The following is an 18,140-nucleotide window of genomic DNA, read 5'->3' on the forward strand; positions in this document are numbered from 1 at the left end:
TTAGCTATATTCACGTAAATTTATAGGTCATTTCGTTATAGCGTCCGATCGTTTTTTTAAAGTAACATACCTATCTGTATTGTTATATAGTCTTTAATCTTGAACAAACATATCTACGTGAAAGGTTTTTGAAACGTATTTATTCAAAAATCATCAATGCTAAAACAAATTCTAACAAGTAATGTATAATTTCATTATACATTTTTATTTTTTGAAAAATTATACATATGTATATGTAATTAGATGTTCGATTTTTAATAAATCTAGGGAGATATGTTTTTTGTAAAAGTAACGAATTTAGATATAAAAATTATCATGAAGAGACATTTGTAACAATCAGTTGACTATTAGGATGTACAGTTATCAAAAAACAAAAATTCAATTAATTCATTAGATTTAACGAAGAAATTATACAGACATATATTAATACTACGTAGGCTTGGCGTATTTAGCACACAGTTCTTGTCGTTAAGGACCTTTAGAGCATAGTATCCGAAGGAGTTAGCATCCTTGCCAAGACTATCGCCGCAGTTATCGCCAATACGAAGTCGTTCGGCATCAGAAGGCAAGGAGGAAGGACGATAGTAATAAAGGAGTCACGATGGTAATGGATGATATTGACAAGCACTTTCCTTCGTAGCCCGGGTCCAAACCTTCGAAACCTCACCCTCTCTTCATCGCTAGAAGGTGATGGCGCGTTCCTTCCCAAAGCACTAGTGGCGACCAAGCGCTGAATAGTTTCTCTCGGATCGTCCTGAACAATGCAAATTGATGCGGAATCGATACTAAGCTGGTAGGAGTTTCTAATAAGATTCCCTTGCTTCCTTCGTCGTGGCCTTTATATGTATATATATATATATATATATATATATATATATATATATATATATATATATATATATATACAGAGTGACTTTAGAGGGGTGTTGAAAATGTATAGTTACTTCTCAGATGAAGGTACTTTTAGTTATTGCATTATCTTATACCAACTGTTCCTCATGCAATTAAATACATTCGATAGATTTCTAACGACGTTAAAGTAAATTGTTTCAAAATATTGATGTTGCCTGTTGCTTACTAATTGATGCTATAATGAAAGATATTCATTAGATCCATATTAGTTACAATTTCTCTTATATGCATAGATTATACGTATATAAGAATCCAGATATAATGTTTCGACATGTCTATTAACATCACTTTTTTTTCATAATAGAGATATTCATACTAGGTTTTGAACATACAAAAATTCTTCTGAGATCTTACTCGTTTCGATATCATACATATTTGTTGTATGTTCCAAATTTTCTTTTGAAAATTTTTTACCAGCAAAAACGAGAAACGTTTTTCAATACTCTACTTGATTATTTCTTTTTAATTCGTCTTGTTTTTTTCATTTTTGCAAAAAGTACTATGAGATAATTCGCATTCCTTGAGGATATATATAATGACTTGATCGTGAATAGAATAAAAATTGGACGACGTTCTTCTTTTGAAGGCGGAACACGGTAGTTGATAATTTTTCAGTGGGCTGCGGGATTGATCACGTCCCGGCATGTCCATCCAGTTGATTAACTGCGTATCACCCGTCCATCGTAGGACGCTCAGTACAGTAGAGTCAGGCAGGCAGGCAGGTAGGCAGGCAGGCAGGCAGGCAGGCAGACAGGCAGGTCGTTCGGGCACCACGTAGCGTCCTCATTATCCGTAAATTATTTCGCTGCCGTCACGTTGGACCGACTAGGGAATTGGAATTGATTACGCTGAACGTATAGGGTGCAAATTCGTCGATCCGTAATAATGTAGGATACATCGTGTTTCGGCGGTTGCGTTTCGATACAGCACACCGTATGCATTGCCGTTTGCAATTGATTGTCCGGATTCCGACACCGAGAAGGATTCCGCTTAAACTCGAAACATTGCACCTACAGAATAAAGAGAAAAAATCACAAACTCTGACGAGTGCTCGTCAGGCCGATCGAATTATTTCGTTAAATCGACCGGGGCTAAAGTGCACCCTGTAGATACCGAGGGCGTCATCACCATACCTCTCTCTTTCTCTCTCTCTCTCTCTCTCTCTCTCTCTCTCTTTCTTCCTCTCTTACATGTACACACTCTCACTAGTTCGCTCGTTCTCTTTCACTTTCATTTCGTCGGACCAACCGACTATGAAATCGTTCCTAAAACTTTGCTGTCGTTTTCTCGATCAAACCATCGAAAGTTCTAATTTCTAAAGAATAAAAGAGGAAAAAAAAAACAAATAGTATTAATTCTTCAAATTTAATAAAGTTTGATAAAAATTATATTATGTTTTTATGTAGTTACTTACTTGGAAATCTGATATATTCAAATGAGATAAAATTCTTTAAAGCGAAATCTCTTGCTGATAGATAACATCGTGCTATTACTTTCACCGAAGGTATAAGGGGAAGAAGATTAAGTTAATCGTCGTGGATACAGAGACAATGGGAGACAGTATTTGGAGACAAGCGGACGAAATGGTGGGGGAAAAAGGAATGAGAAGGGGACAGTGAATAATGTGAACACAATTTGACTGCAACGGCATTAATTATCAAGACGTTGTGAGGATATACCTGTGTATGCCTGTACGTGTACTCGTTCATCTAACACTACCTTGATAGCTCGAATTGACGATGGAGAGAGAACCATCTAATTACCCTCGAACTTCACCGAGAGAAAGAGAATACTAGATCGTCAGCATCGTGCGGATGTACCTACTAGATCCATTCTCGTCTCGTTCCTCACCCCCTCTCTTTCTCTTTTTTACTCTCTCTCTCTCTCTCTCCCTCTCTCTCTCTCCCTCTCTCTCTATTCAGCTATATATCTTTCTTCCTCTTTATATAACCTTAGCGTAGTTTGTATTTGCGTATAGAGTCCACATCAAGATAATAGTCGGCATTATATTTTAACCGGTTGAATTGGATTGAAACGAATCGCACGCATCTACTCAAATTCGCTGGGTTCGCGCTTATGTAATTATGCCACTTCCGTTCGCGTCGTACGAAACTAACCGCGCGTACATATGCGTGCATTTATAGTAATCTACGCGAATACGTATATAGATATCTACATCTATGTAACGTGTATCCACGTACAAGTTTACGCGTATACACAATATATTTCGCGTATATCACCGTACCGTATGTTACGATTGCAAATACGTTAAACTTGCATACGTGTGTAGGTACATCGGGTTTCATTGGGCAGACTTATTTCGTGGTCGTCCTAGTCTCATTCGCACGATGATAAATGGGTTAATTAAGCGTTTCGCGTTCGGCCTGGCTCGCGCTTCACCGACGGTCTCCAATCTACCCCGGTTAGCTTTGTTTATCGTATTGTGTAATACCCTGGCTGTACCGAATCAAATTGATTTTCTTTCTTTCATTTTTTTGCTTTTTTTTTGTTTTTGTTTTTTTTCGTCGTTTTTCTTTTCTTTCTTTCTCTTTATTGTCATTTGCTTTCACTAACACATGTGCATGTAACGTTTGAAATTGCTTTTATTAGTTTACCTCGTTACTTGTTCGTGTCTATGATTTTATTTTCGTATTGTCTTTTCTCCGAATGCATTTATTCGATTGAAATAGTAGAGTTCGTCATAACAAACTTAATCGTCGTCGACCATATTAAATGGTATTACGCGATTTCAATGAAAATCAGATCGAAGAACTCAAAGCGAAATTTCATGACACAGTTTCCTCTCTTTCTATCTCTCTATCTATATCTCTCCGTCTATCCTTTCGTTTCTATCTTCCTTTTGGAGGTCGAATTAAGGCGTTGAGGGTAACCATAATCGCTACGTCTCGGGATCCCGTTGTCGGGTCACGTACCGAGATCCGGGAGCTAATTAGCCTTCCGCAGCTCGAATGATCCACCCTGGTCAATCAGCGGCGGAGATTCGGTCTTGATTCGATCCTCGGAGTCTCGTTAGCACCATCGTATATATTCTCTACTCTCTGCTCTTCAGGCTTGTATTAGATTTCCGTTGGAATATCCGGAGGACTATGAGTTTGCAACTACACCGTATTTCGCATTACATCTATGTTATTTTTTAATTTACGACATTTTTCTCACGAATATTTGCTAAGTGCATCGTCCGTGAATATATATATATATATATATATATATATATATATATATATATATAACATAATATACTGTATGCAGATATGCATACGATGCGAGATACGATGTGATATAATTTTACTTTAATATTTTAGAAAGGTTTACGCTTCAACTGGTATTATATTCGTCGAAAGAAATGTTGCAAGGAGAGATAGGTCTTTGGTGAATTTGAAAGAACCGGATAAAGTATAACACAGTACGAAAAGAGAACATTTAAATGTAAGATCTCTAAAGGGTGTTTCTGGCATCAAAGCCACGGACATTTCCTTTTAGGAGCTACCAAAATGTGATTAAACGTAGCAATTCCAGTCATCCGTAGGTAGATACATATGTATGTACGTACCTAACCTATATGAGCTTTTCCCGCTCTTTCCCTTTGACTCGTTCGAAACACTGGATTGGTGCCTTTCTCGATCACAAAGCATTCGCCTAGCGTAGATATTTCTAACCTACATAGAATCGTTCGCGTAATTTCGATTTCAATTTTCGTTTTTTAAAGATAAGCCAAATAAGACAAATCTTTCAACAACTGAATTGAAAAAAAAAAAGGGAAAAAAGAACAAGAGAAAGAAAAAAGACAAAAACAAAACAAGATTTACAATAAAACTTTTCGAAGAGTAAATCTTTCTCGTAGAGAATGAATGAGAGAAAGTGGGAGAAAGAGAGAGAGAGAGAGAGAGAGAGAGAGAGAAAGAGAGAGAGAAAGAGAGAGAGAATGAGAGTGTGAAAGAGAGGAAAAGAGAGAGGTAAAGATAGAGAGAGAGAAAGAGAGAGAGAGAGAAAGAGAGAAAGAGAGGAAACAAACACCACGTGTCTTTCTCGAGTTAACGAGCAATCCATTACTCGAATTAATATCTGAAGCAAATTGCGTTTCTCTCTACGGAAGGGTAGCTAGAGATTCCGCTAACGCGCTGATCCTGCGCCTAGTAGCAGGACCGAGCAAACGGCACGGTGGCCGTTGTCAGCGCGCTATTACTAATTCAGAAGGCAGGCGGTTGCTGTGGTGCAACGTTATACGGCAGACGACGCATTCTGCATAGCGCATTCAACGGCACAATGGGCCGTGGATGCGAGTTTTGAAATATGAATATGAATACGGGCGCAAGTGCACGCTCCGTCGAATCGAGCCAACGAAGACAGGAGGCTACCGATCGATGATTCGCTTTCTCTACCTTTTCCATCTCTCTCTCTCTCTTTCTCTCTCTCTCTCTCTCTTTCTCTCTCTCTCTCTCTCTCTCTCTTTTTCTCTCACATTCGCTCGCTCGCTTTTACTCTATCTCCTTTCTCTTTTCCACTCGTCCATCTCCACATTTCTCTTTCTCTCTCTCTCTCTCTCTCTCTCTTTCTCTTTTGCACCTATGCACAGAGTATATTCTCACCGGTATATATCTACCTCTCGCGATAAAGCCGTGGATGATTTATTGGATTGTTAAACGGGAGAGATCGCCTGTGTCCTCTCGATCCTCTCTATAAGAGTGAGCGAGATAGTGAGAGGAAGGGAGAGAGAGAGAGAGAGAAAACGGAAGGACGAGCGTTTCTCCACGTTCTCAACGTGACTTGGCCTACGAAGCTGCAACGTTCACAAATCATTCATCGATACCGTTCTAGAATGGCGAGAATTTATTTATCGAGAGTGTTAATAAACCTTAAAATTTGTGATGATTCTAGCGCTTTTGAACTTAGCCAGGTCAGTTGGGACTGACCCTAAGCCAGAGTGCCATCGAATTTTCCCTAAGCACGATAATCCCTGACTGATAAATCTTCGTCCAGCGTGACTAAAACTGCACGACGCTAATCCGTGTGGAATCGCGTTGCTTAAATAATTGTGTCGCGCTATCCTTTGTCTCATCGGCAAGTATATTTGCTTCGAATGATTATGCATAGAATACCTGAGCAAGCGTATAACGATAATACAATTAGCATATATTTCTCCGTATAATTTTGGAGTTTAGTATCTTTCTTGTTTTAAAATCTTTTTAACGTCTGTTTCGATTGAAAACCTAATTAAAGAATTAATTTATTCTCGATTATATTATCTAAAGGTATATTTAATATCGTTCCACTGAGTTACTCGAAAAATGGGATGATATAGCCAATAAAAATGTCCATTGTTTAACGTACAGTGAAACACACAAAACGAATAGGTATCGAAGTAAACAACAAGCAGTGAACGCCTTTGATTTATCTTTACTGCCATCTCCTATCGACCCTGGCTACGAGTGGAACTCTCGACTTTTTCCAAGATTTATCGAAGAAAATCGTCCGAGAGGGTGGAAAATTCGTTGTTGGCCAGCGCATACGGGAACGATCTCGCGGTTAATTTCACATATATATACTCATACGCATATATGTATTTGTAAAGCATGGGGAGATCGGTACGCCGATTTGGTGGGACGTGCTGGAAGCTCGGAGCACATATTTACCCTTTAACATGAATCCTTCCCTTGGTCCCTCTTTCCTGCAATCTTTTCCCTCTTCTTCCTCTCTCTCTCTCTCTCTCTCTCTCTCTTATATAGAGAACACTCGTGGCGAGAAAGAGCTGGATGAAGGAGACGAGAGACCCTCGGCAAGATGCTGCCGCCGGCAATAACTGGTAACGTATTACCACTTCTGGTCGGTTGAGCGCATTTAGATCGCCTATTTGGCAAGGTACCCGAATAACTTTGCGTTTTACTCCGGCACGAGCACGAATCAAGCGCGAAAGCCGCGCCAACCGGCGAATTACGATGAAGCGAGAAGCCGATATCGCTGTCGATAGTCGCGAAAAGTTTGGAAGGAGAGCTTCTTGTTTGAGAAAAAACCTTTCAACGTGAACCCATTCTTTCGATTGCTTTACTCACCGAAAACAGCCATTTACAGTTTTTACTCATTATATAATTTAGCTCCTTCCTCACCTTTTTGTTCGCTCAATACATTTGTTTTTAATGACATTGCTATGCAAATGTTTATGATAGAAAATTTTTAAGAATTTGATAAAGCAAATGAATCATTTTATATTATTTTAAAGATACATCTGTTACAGTATCTTTCAAGGAAATTCTAAGAGAACTGGAAATCTCTTACAAATCAATCACTTTCCACATTTTTGCATAAGGTAGCATGTATCATCTCGCAATCCGTTAAAATTTAACTTGATTCAATATTAGGATATGACATATTAATTGAGAAATTTTGATCTAGCTAAGTAATAGTATTGATAAATTAATGCTTTCATTAAATGCTTAAATTAATGTTTTGCATATCGTAAACATAATTGCTGTCATAATTGGCGTATAGTGAGAATTTCCCAGTTTCATTCAATCAAATTTTTATTACTATGTGTCATGTTATTCCCTCAATTTTATTCTACCGTCATACAAGTATCGGAGTATAGTAATTTCTACTTTTATCGAATATATCGATGAATCAATAAAATCAATTTTCTCGTCATTAAGATTATTTATAAATAATGAATATTGAAAGTAATTTGTATTAAAAATGAGTAACGTTTTTAATTTAGTAATGGACATTAAATATTATATTAAATAGTATTATAAGTAATGGAATGATATAAGTATAATATTTAATATCCATTACTGAATTGAGGAATGAATCGAGATATATATCATTGCCTTACCACATATTCATTACATACAAATATTATTGATCTTTTTCGTAATAAAATAAGACCGGAGGAATAGCATAAGATACAGAAAATGAAATTCAGTCGCATAGAGAGGAAACTCTTATCGTGATGAATTAATGTTAAATTCGTTTCTTTTAATAAAGAAAAAGAAGAAGAAAAGAAAAGAATAGTAATTTAAAAAATAAATAATTTTTAAATGTTAATAACTTCGAAAAAGAAAAAAAAAATAAATGTTGTCGTTCAGTTAAGTTGAGTGTTTTTGAATGGAAATTTTTCGAAGGATCGAAAAATATTTATAGCAGGATTATATGTCAAAATAAATTCAATAATGGTGGTGTACACTATTCGACTAACGAAAGAAACACTTTAGTTAGAGTTTCAATAAGTGTTGCACTTACGGATTGCTCAGAAATCTTCAGAATTTACGAGTGAGATTTAATTGCTGATATAAATGTGACTGATTATCAGAATGAGACTGCACTGAGACTGTGACTGTACGCGAAATAATGTATTTTTCGATTGAACAATTTTTAAGACTGATCTCTCATATCACAATCCGATATGGTCATCGAATAATTTTTGAAAATGAAGAAAAGAAAAAGAGAAGAAGTAATCTTTCATTTGTCTTTCAAATATATTGGACATATAGCCCTCAATGCAGCTAATAAAATAAAGTACATATTCAAATCATTTTAGATCCCGAGGATTCATTGTCAGGTTTCGATTTACTTCGTGAATTATTTATTTCATAAAAATATTCGAATGAGCGAACAAAATTAAATGTTTTCCACCTTAAGTACGAAACAGAATGCTTGTTACATGTTTCGGTACGGCACACATCGAGCTCTTTATGTCTTTTACTAAATGAAAATCCCATTAATCCTACATCCGCACTGCATACGACACGATCGTTATTAACATGTACTAATATTTCTTATTGTAGAATAGAGCTGGTGGGAATAAAATAAAATAATACAGAAAATGAAATTCAACCGAATATGGAAGAAATCAATTGTCGTAAAAGTGTTATAGAAATGAATTCTACGTTTTTCTTTGCATATAAATTTATATCATTATTCACAGTAGTTCAATTTTAATCGAACGAGAAGAAGACTCGATAGTTGATAACTGATAGTTGTATATAGTTACGAAGATTCTCAACGATAACCTCCTGTGTGAAACTTAACCGTTCGTCCGTAAATTATTCGTTAGGTAGGTCGTGGAAGCGGCCACGCGAAACGCAATTACGAATTACGCGAAAACGGCTATTGCGATCAAGCCGATATGAGACGAATCAGGCCACGGATCCGATAGGGTTCTCTCTCTCACTATCTCACTATCTCTCTATTCTCTCTCTTTCTCTCTCTCGCTCTCTCTCTCTCTCGTTCTCTTCGTCGATGCAACGCGGTGCATCGCGCCGATAAGCTCCAACAGAGATTCGCGTAAGCCGCGATAATGGCGACGGAGCCTTTGAAAAAATACTGCCAGCACCATGCTTTTGATCCCTCTTTCCGAGATATCGCGAACGAGCGATCGCAGGTGAAATGCCATCCGTACGGACGATAAAGTTCTTGCATGAAACCGTTCGAGAGAATGATTTTGAGATCGAATAAATCCTCAAGCATTTTCATTTTTAGACATTACCACAATTTTTGGATATCTAAAACTATCTGAGATATTTAATTTTTTTTTGGATTTTTCATATATTTAAATGTAAATATATGCGTTTGTTTGTTTCCACTTTACTGTTTAAATGGTTTCACAGATTGACTTATTTTTTAGAATTTATACGAAAATTAAAATTATTCGCAGATGAGGATCCACGAATAATTTCGGCACAATTCGATTTCCGGTTTTAAAATGATGAGAATTTCATGAATTCGAAGATTCATTAAAAAATAGCACATACCAATGGAAAAAATATTAAATTCGCGAGAATATTGAAAATATTCCTTAGGAATATTCAGTATTAAATATTATCTTAAATTGAAGCAATCAAAGATTTTAAAGACCGATATAAGTTTCAATTGACTGTGGACTTTACGAAAGATCTCTATCTTTGTCTTTAATTTTTCTATCAAAATTTGTATATAATGTATTTCTATATATGCAGATTTATACATATACGTGTGCGTACAAGCAAGTTTCGATTCTGGAGTTTAAATGGTTGAGCGAATTGATTTGAAATTTATACCAAAAATCAAGTTACGCTTCGAAGACCAACGAATAATTTCGTGATCGATTTGACTTCCGTTTTCAAAATAGTACAAAATTTTACGAACTGTGCGGTGTAGTTGATTTTTCTTTGTAAAATGTTCTTTTCTTTTCTATTTTTGCTTTTCTATTTTTTTTTTGTGTTTCTTTTTTTTGTCCCTTTTTTTACCACTGCGAATGATCGTGAACGAAATTTACAAAAACCAAATATGTACAGCGATTTATTTTTAAAACGTTTTCACGCTACCCAAAATATCGCGTAACATAACGTCTCGTCTGAATTTTACACGCAATTTTGCAGTATGAACCCAGGAAAAGCGTGGACGATGCAATGTCGAATTAATAGAAAGTTATTTTATTTAAACATACTCTTGCATAATACAAAATATTGTGGTCGATGGTGCGCGTTAGTAACGGCTTGGAAAATCACTCTTCTCTCGTGTAACGTCCATTCTGGATGACTTCGATGTATAAGTAATAAAATACATAAAGAAAGAAAGAGTAAATATCGAATAATGAACGATAAAAATTTTCAACTCATACCGAGAAAATAATGAATTCGAGAGACGAAAAGATAAAAATCAACATTGCATTGCATCTGAAATTCATTAAAAAAATTCTGAGAATAAATTGAAAAGAATACAATCGATGATGATTATACAGTGATTAATAACTTCATCCTTTAGCGTATTACATCACGTAACAACGGAAATGAGAAAAAGAAAGCAAAGAAAAATCATGATAATCAAAGGATTCCTTTCGAGAGAAGAGTCTCATAATGAGTGCTCACGTACTAATACCGATTTTCCTCATTATGAAACGCGAATGTCCTCGCTTTCGGGAAGCCAGATTCGAGCTTTTCCCATTGATAACATCGGCAAATCCTCTGGTAGTGTAACGAGCGAACGCTCGCGTCGAACGTTACGTGGGATATTTAGAAATGAATTATTTCGGCATCATGATATTGCGTTCCCTCGTTACACGTGTACCGATCAAATCAGGACAGAGTATTCATTATAATATTAATTGACGAGCGCAATACCAAATCCCCAGCTCTCTCTCTCTCTCTCTCTCTCCCTCTCTCTCTCTCTCTCTCTCTCTCTCTCTCTCTCTCTCTCTCTCTGTATACTGGCTGCTGCTTTTGATCGCTTTCAACGATATGAACTATGAGACTCGCGAGTTCGTCGAATCACATTATATTTCCATTTTCCGTCTACGTGCCGGTACGATGAAGGTACATACAATGTGTCACAGAAATATTCAGACGCTTTTTGATACCAAGAAATTTTCATTAGACTAAATAATATTATTTCGTATTCGTCTTCTATAATGAAGTATGTTAAAACTAAAAAAAAAAAGAAAAAAGAAAAGTTAAAATTCATATCATCGTATAAATTAAAATGAATGCTGAATATTTGATTTAAAAATTTTTTGAATAAATATCTACTGGATATATATATGTATATATATATATATGTATATATATATATTATATATATGTATATATATATATATGTATATATATATATTATATATATGTATATATATATATATATGTATATATATATATATTATATATATGTATATATATATGTATATATATATATATATATGTATAGATATATATGTATATATATATATATATATATATGTATATATATATGGTTATATATATATGAATACATATATATATATATATATATATATATATATATATATATACTCAAGTTATAAAACATTTATAAAAAAAACTTTGTTTATCTAATTCTTGATATACTTAATATAGTATAAATGTTTTTACTTATATTTAAAATGAAATAATTATTTAATTTTGAAAATGTCCGAATATTGTATTTTTCCGACTCATTGTACGTGTTAGTGTTACAATTGTTCTGAGTTGGCGCAGACGGTATCATCACCGATGATATGCGGATTCCGGTGGGGTTACTCTGTTGGTGGTGTGTGGTGGGCATTCCCAAAGGGACCGGGAAAAATCCCATTTCAATATTTCACGGCTTACGCCCTATCGCTCCTTGCCTGGTGCGTATCGTTAATACAAAACATGGCCTATTGGTGCGTCGCGATGCGATTTGGATTTTCACTTCCCTCTCTTTTTCTCTATACCTATCTCTATCTCTATCTCTTTCTCGATAAACTACGTGGATTCCATTTTCAAGTGATGCGTCAACAGTAATGTAAATTACTTTATATTGTTTCACTAGTATGGTTGAGTTTTAATTATTTTACATTTTTTTTTGTCTTCATCATCATTTACCTTATGGGGTAGTAAAAGAGTATTAGACGTCGAAATCGTCAAAGTTTTGATTAGGTAATTAAACGTGACTATGTAAGGTTTTTGTCCCGTTTTAATCGATGTTAAGTATTCAAGTTTTTTTTTTAACAATCATGAAAGTGTTCATACATTTTTCTTTTATATTTCCTTCTATATTTTAGAAATTTTCGATAATTATCTACACGTTTCATATATTTTCTTCATTATTAACCAATTAATTCGTTAAAACCTAGTATACGATGTCTATTTTGTTTGTCTCTTATCGTGAACTATTTTTTGACGATCTTGCGAAATACATTTTACCCCGCTAATGTTCAGATAATTTTTTAAGTTATCGGTGAAAATTAATCAAAATTTTTGATTTATACTTACCACTATAAGCAGTTCGAATTTACTTACATTATCATATAAAGAATAAATTTATAAATAATAAAATAATTCGATTTCGGTTTTATTGGTTATAAATAAAACATGAATCGTTTAAATTTATAATATTTTTTGATTGGTAATGCAATAATGGATAGTACCTATAGTTTAAAATAAATTCCTTTATGTAGCATATGTAACAAAATGTACAACCGTATTGAGATATTTTAAATAATACGAAAGATATTTTAAATAGATATTTTAAACATATATTAAATAATGAAAAAATTAAATTTAAAAGTAATTTCAATAATGAAAAAATCAACGATTTAAAGAAACGCGTTATACATAACTATAAACTATAGTGTGCATTTAACATTATCTTAACTCTCAGAAGATAGCATAGACTACATAATAATAAAATTCTTATTATCCGTAAATGATTATAGGAAAAGAAGACCCGTTATACGGCCCGAATGCGTTAAACTGTATTATAAAATTTGTTTTTGTATATCGTATTGTAAATCTAATATAATCAAACGTTTCGTTCTTTTTTTCTTGGTTATATTTACCAGGAGATACAGAATACAGATATGATACCCATTTTGGTCTTTGTGAATCATACATAAGATGGGAGATAAAATTACACTGAGGGATATTTAAATTAACAGAATTATCAGATTGTCATACCTCATGGGTAAAGTCTATAAACTCAACGTCACCAAGTATAATTTAAGCTGGTATCCTTATAACGTGGTAATAACATCTTTGTATTTCCATTTAACTAACGTAAGAGATATTCACCCTTGTTCCATATTAAAAGCATATTAATTTTTTACAGACATACACACATATATATATGTATATTATATAGATATATAACTTTTACAATATCGTGATGGACAAGATTCTCGTTATTTAAGATAATAGTGGAAACTTCGAATGAACGTGTAACGAATTTGAATACACAAAAGAATGAGTTTCTGAAAACTCGCAAGGAATCTGCGTAGAAATATATATATATATATATACACATACATAGATATACATGCATACATATATATATATATATATATATATATATATATATATATATATATATATATAAAGGAGCTGCGATTTTTCACGCACCGGCTGGCCTGAATGTCGTCGTCGCCGTCGTCGTCGTCGCCATCGTTGTTCGTTTCCCACCGAACGTAGCAAATGGCTCGTGTACTACCAAGGATGCAGGGGGTTAAAAGAGTAAAAGAGAAAGAGAAAGAGAAAGAGAGAGAGAGAGAGAAAGAGAGAGAGAGAGAGAGAGGAGAAAAGGGTGGAAGGTCGAGACGCGTCACGTACGTGCTACGTGCGTTGGATACGTTAGTCGTAAACGGTCGAAGAATTGCATTCGGGACAAACCTGGTATAGCTCGCGATCTTCCTCTTTCTCTCTCTCTCTTTACCCTTCTCTCTCTCTCTCTCTCTTTTTCTCTTTATCCGTCAAGACGAGAAATAGCACGGATGGACCGTTACTTAAAGCGTACTCCACTCCGAAACCTTCTTTACTCTTTTGCTAAGGTCAAAGAATGCCTTTCTATACGGTGGCTCAAACTAAATCCCGACGATACCTCTTCCATCGACTTCATCCGGCAGCTTTTATGATCGACGGACCAGTTTACTATCGTCTATCTTCTTCCTTTATTCATCAAAGATATACGATCACGTATAGTCGTACCTATGTAGGTATACCTATATGAGCTGTTAAAAAAAAGTTTGAGAGCGGATTTGGTAGATATATCGTACTCAGTAAATTGCTTAAGAAATATTTACACGGGATAATAACTGGGATTTTTATTATTGAAGTATCTCGGTACATTTATTTGGTAAGTGGTTCACAAGAATTCATAAAATTGTTCGTTCTCGTATTTCTTTCGAGACTTCAATCTTTAATAATCTGTATACATTTAATAATCTTTGATTTTATAAATTAGGTGAATATTAAATGTTACATCTCTCTGTTTCATAGTAAAGGTGAATCTTCGTGTATATTGCGATGTCATATCCTGTATATTGCGAATTTTTGTTAGGAAGAGAACAAAGGAAAAGCAAACAAAAAATTGAAAAAGTATAGAATGTCGAAGGACGACTGTCGAGGTAGGACAGGAGGTAGGATGATGTATCGTGACAGCTCGAATATTGCACCCGGTATTATCCAAGCACGACAGGCTCATTTGTGCCGAGTGGATCCCTTCCCCTTGGCACTCGATCCCCAGATCGGTATGTATGAACACTAATGGGCCGGAGGATCTCCCAGTCTCTGACATATACTCATTGGCAGCAATAGGTCGTCGTATAGGGATGGACGCGCACGCAATACCGTGCTCTGCTTGGCAAGGAATGTCAAAGGGATGAGAGGAAATGTAGTCGCGAGTTTCTATTCTTGTTTGTATCATGCGTGGACATGGACAGATTCCTCGTTATTATATACAGTTCAACGATTTTAAATTTAGCTTTCTTTTTTTTTTTTCATGATCTTTTTTCGTGAATCTCTCACATGTAACAAATGATCGTTAAAAACCTTTTTGTCATATTTCGAATCTTTTATTATACAAAAGGATATAATCCATGACGTCAACGCTAAAAAAGAGATCTTGCTTAAATTGATATATCCATTCTATAACTTTTTGTTAGATAGAAATAGAAAATAAAGATACAAGATACCTTTTACAATCCTGTTCTTATTGAAAAGTTTGCTTTTACTTTTACAAATGCCAGGAAAGAAACGTTGAAAATGTTTTAAATAGAATTTAAAATTGAATGCCGATGACTGTCATGGTATTCAACGTGTTTAAAATTTGTGGCAACTTCAACTACGATTCGATTTCAACGAGTATAATAATCTCGAAAAATTCTTTTGTCTCGTACAGGAAGAACTTTTTTTTACAATGAAATGTCGTCCATGTGATAGATAGCGCGAGAGAAAGGTGTAGGAGGTTTCGCGTGGCAGATGGAGAGAGAGAGAGAGAGATAGAGATAGAGGTAGATTGACAGATTGTTCGATAGATAGATACGTCAGGGCGAAATCGAGCAGGTGTCGCTTTCGAGACAACCGAGTACACTTTATTCGAATGTCCGTGCATCGACCGGGAACAGATGCACGGGAGGTAAATGTACTCTCGTTCGAACGCGTAACCGCGTTAGTATCTTATTCATCGCGTTATTTCGCTCGGATATCTTTTGAAAATTTATCGGGAGACTAGTATGACCAACGGTAACAATTCTGACGTAGAATCGATTTTAATCCTTTTGAAAGATCATATTGTTTTTCCTTTTTTTTCGTCCAAACAATACGATATTTTAACGATGTTGAAACTTATAGTAGATTATTGTTGCGTTGTGAGAACGTAACTATGAGAGCATTTCCAGATACGCATCTTGTATTGGACTAGTGATGATAATCGATTTGCACGGAGAATTTCCCCGCTTCTTCCTTGTTGTCAGAGTTATAGATCCACTAGTTGTGATGAATAAAAGCAGCGGGTAGGCTAGAATACCGTTGAAGGCCATCAGCAAAATACTGCTCGCCGCGTTCCTGCAAATTAATGGGAGAACGCGCGTTCTTTTAAAGGATCCTATGAAGCTCGTGAAGTAGATGCGAGATAATAAATATTGCCCGAATTGAAGTTATCACAATATTTTTGTTGAAATAAGATACAATTATTGATGTATTTTTGTAATGATGTGTAGTTAGTTGTGATGTTGCATTTTAGATTGTGCTGAATACCTCCGATTAAGGTATAGCCAATGATATTGGTAAGATTTAACTGTATTACTGGTGAGTGTGAATATTTTGATGCGACTTTCTGTAGATTTCTCTTGAACTATCCACGAAGACATTAAGGAAAGGGAAATGAAAAGGGAAGAGTTTAAGTAAAAAATGCCAGAAAGGGAAAGCAATATTCTTATTGATCGTGGGCGTGTCAGGATAGTTCGTTGGAATGTTTAAACAATTCCATGTGTGCCCCTTTATTCTGGTGATGGTGTAAACTAGAGGATGTCAATGGATATTTCAAGATTAGGCGCCGGATAAACCTTGGCTCGGCGCGTCTAGGCGTCTACCTATTTATTTATTGTCCGGCTCGATATATTATTGAAAATTAGGTACTTGACCAAAAATGCCTAAGCTCAGACAAAGGTGGCAATGTGTTTTTTATCTATGTGTTTTCTTAGAAAGTATCCAACGAATTCTCAAGGACAGATATTTCTAATAGTGATATATGATCCTTAGGAGAAAATACTGTGAACAATTGAGGAACGTACATGTGCATCAATAATAATGTTAGATTGATTACGATCATATAGTATCGGTCATATAGTATCGTTCATATAGTATCTCATTTATTGTGTAATTTCGCTCATACATTTCTTAAAAATTTCTTCGAAAAAATACGTCGATGGTTGAATATATTTTTTATTTCGATCCCCATGAAAGATCGTTTTCTTACTTTCGTACAAATATGATACGATACTTCATCAATGTTGAAATTTATGCATGATGACGTTGGATCAATTTCGATGTCAAAAAAAAAGAAGAACAAAAAATGAAAAAAAATGAGAAGAGTATAACCGGTTAACGAGTACAACCCTCAAGAGAGCGTAAGTTGAGCCGACTTGTGGAATTGTAACCGAATAGCGGATTGAAATGACATCCGCCACTTAGGAGAAACTCGACAAGATCTTAAGAGCCTTGGGGCCACGATGACTCGATGTCCTATGTAAGCTTATAGAGGCAACCGCGTTGGTAGATGTTATGGCTTGACCGACGGTCGTGCAACGTCTATCTATGTAAGTATGTACGCATGTATATACGTATGTATGTAGGTATGTACGCGTAGTAACCTACTGAGAAATGACTTTATTACGGAATATCATGTCACTGGTATGAAATCCCATTGCCCTTTCTCCTCTAGACATTCGATCAAAAAAAAAAAAAAGAAAAGAAAAAAGAAATGGAGAAAGACTGAAAAGTGTTTTCTTTTTTCCTTTTTAAGTAAAATATTAACAGATACTTCATTGTGACAATCGTAAATATTTTATAAGAAGATGAAAGATTTATGAGAATAGATTAAGATTTATAAAATAATTTTTTTTTACGTTTATAATCATCTGAATTAAATTGATTTAATCATCCATTGATAGGTACGTTCTTCATACATAACTTCAATTGCGCGTGACGATTTCATAATTTTCGTAATCGTTCGAGTGCCAGTTAAAATGCATATTGATGATAATACAGCACGTGTCTAATTAAGTATTAAAACGTAATAACGTCGTTGAAACGAGCCTACGTGACATGAAATTTGTGTACTCGTCTACGAAATCTGATTTAGAGTTTTATCGGTTAACGTTGTTAAGGTTTTTGAACGGCTCGCTTGAGATCGGAATAGCTTGAATAATTCGTTTTCAATAAATATTACTTTTGACGTTTGTAAAAAGACGTATAGAATATTTTCAATTAGCCATT

The 18,140-nt window shown here is 35.0% G+C and overlaps 1 long non-coding RNA gene across 1 annotated transcript; it reads right to left on the reverse strand.

Moving 5' to 3' along the window:
* Positions 1–1,302: 1,302 nt before the first annotated feature.
* On the reverse strand, positions 1,303–2,686 carry LOC124956071. Its single transcript, XR_007103072.1, has 3 exons — positions 2,327–2,686; positions 2,046–2,227; positions 1,303–1,922 (listed from the first exon to the last, which is right to left on the reverse strand). It is a non-coding gene; the product is annotated as an uncharacterized LOC124956071 (long non-coding RNA).
* Positions 2,687–18,140: the final 15,454 nt, after the last annotated feature.

The sequence above is a fragment of the Vespa velutina genome, chromosome 1, assembly GCF_912470025.1.
Source record: "Vespa velutina chromosome 1, iVesVel2.1, whole genome shotgun sequence".
NCBI classification, from domain to species: domain Eukaryota; kingdom Metazoa; phylum Arthropoda; class Insecta; order Hymenoptera; family Vespidae; genus Vespa; species Vespa velutina.